This window comes from Leopardus geoffroyi, chromosome D1, assembly GCF_018350155.1.
Source record: "Leopardus geoffroyi isolate Oge1 chromosome D1, O.geoffroyi_Oge1_pat1.0, whole genome shotgun sequence".
Taxonomy (NCBI): Eukaryota; Metazoa; Chordata; class Mammalia; order Carnivora; family Felidae; genus Leopardus; species Leopardus geoffroyi.
The window spans coordinates 16,201,064-16,203,230 of NC_059329.1; positions in this window are offsets into that span (position 1 = coordinate 16,201,064).

Below are 2,167 nucleotides of genomic sequence, written 5' to 3' on the forward strand. Positions count from 1 at the left end.
AGAGGGGTGCCTGGGTGGCTTGGTTGGTTAAGCATCCGACTTCAGCCCAGGTCATGATCTCGGGGTTTGTGAGTTCAAGCCCCACGTCACGCTCTGTGCTGACAGCTTGGAGCCTGGAGCCTGCTTTGGATTCTCTGTCTCCCTCTCTCTCTGCTCCTCCCCTGCTCGCACTCTGTCTCTCTCTCTCTCTCAAAAATAAATAAAACATTAAAAAAAATATCATCCCAAAGATACATTCTATATCCATCAGGCAGTAAGTCCTCTCTTCCCATGGCCCCTGGAAGCCACTATTCAACTTTCTGTGTCTATAAATTTACCTATTCCAGACACTTAATGTAAATGGAATTTATTCCTAGGTATTTTATTTTTTAGCTGTTTTTGCACATGGGATTGCTTCTCAAATTTCCTTTTCAGGTTGTTCTTGGCAGATGTGTGGAGACACAACTGATTTTTTTGACTGGTGATTTGCGTCTGCAGCTTTGCTGAATCTGTTTATTAGACCCAGCAGCCTTCCTGTGGATCCTTGGGATTTTCTATATACAGAATCATGTCATCTGGGAATAGATATGCTCTTCCTTTCCAATTTGCATGCTTTTTTTTCTTGTTCTTGTTCTGTTGTTCTGCTAGAACTTCTGGTACAACGTTGAATAGCAGAGGTGATTATTGAGGATTTTCCATCACATGCATAAAAGATATTGGACTGTAGGGGCGCCTGGGTGGCGCAGTCGGTTAAGTGTCCGACTTCAGCCAGGTCACGATCTCGCGGTCCGTGAGTTCGAGCCCCGCGTCGGGCTCTGGGCTGATGGCTCAGAGCCTGGAGCCTGTTTCCGATTCTGTGTCTCCCTCTCTCTCTGCCCCTCCCCCGTTCATGCTCTGTCTCTGTCCCAAAAAATAAATAAACGTTGGAAAAAAAAAAAAAAAAAGATATTGGACTGTAATTTTCTTTTCATGTGATATCCTTACACGGTATATGCATTAGGCATTGCTGGTCTCTAGGAGGAGTTAGAAATGTTTCCTCCTCTTCCATTTTGGAAGATCTTGAGAAGGGTTGGTGTTAATTCTTTCAATGTGTGGTAGAGTCAGCCAAGGAAGACATTGGTCTTGGACTGTATTAGTAGTCTCCAGAGAAACAAACAATAGAATGTGTGTGTGTGTGTGTGTGTGTGTGTGTGTGTGAGTGAGAGAGAGAGAGAGAGACTTATCTTTAAAAATTTGCTTATGGGACACCTGGGTGGCTCAGTCGGTTAAGTGTCCAACTTCAGCTCAGGTCATGATCTCGCAGTCCATGAGTTCGAGCCCCACGTTGGGCTCTGTGCTGAGAGCTCTGTGCTGACAGCTTGGAGCCTGGAGCCTGCTTCAGATTCTGTGTCTCCCTCTCTCTCTGCACCGCCCCGCACCCCCAATCATGCTCTGTCTCTCTCACTTTCAAAAATGTTAAAATTTTTTAAAAAAATATGCTTATATAAAAAAATAAAATAAAATAAAAAATTTGCTTACGTGACTATGGAGGCTGGCAAGTCCAAAGGCTGCAGGTTAGATCCTCAGGCTGGAGGCCCAGAGAAGTCTAAAGGCAGTCTCTAGGCAGAATTCCCTCTTCTTTTGGGGAGGTCAGTGTTTTTCTATTAAGGCCTTCAACTGAAGAGATGACATCGACTCACAATAGTGAGGGTATGAAATGAATAAAGGAAACTCTCATTTCAAATATAGTCAGGGGGCGCCTGGGCGGCTCAGCTGGTTAAGTATCCCCCACTTGATTTCAGCTCAGGTCATGATCTCACAGTTCCTGAGTTTGATCACTGCATCAGGCTCTGTGCTGACAGCTCAGAGCCAGGAGTCTACTTCGGATTCTGTGTCTCCCCCTCTCTCTGCCCCTTCTCAGGTCACGCTCTGTCTCTCTCTCTCAAAAATAAACGTTTACTTATTATTGAGAGACAGAGCATGAGCATGGGAGGGGCAGAGAGACAGGGAGACACAGAATCCGAAGCAGGCTCCAGGCTCCAAGCTGTCAACACAGAGTCCAATGCAGGGCTTGAAACTCACGAACTGTGAGATCATGACCTGAGCTGAAGTTGGACGCTCAACCGACTGAGCCACCCAGGCGCCCCATAAACATTAAAAAAATTTTTTTAATAAAATAAAAATTTCTGAGACTTGTTTTGTGGCCTAA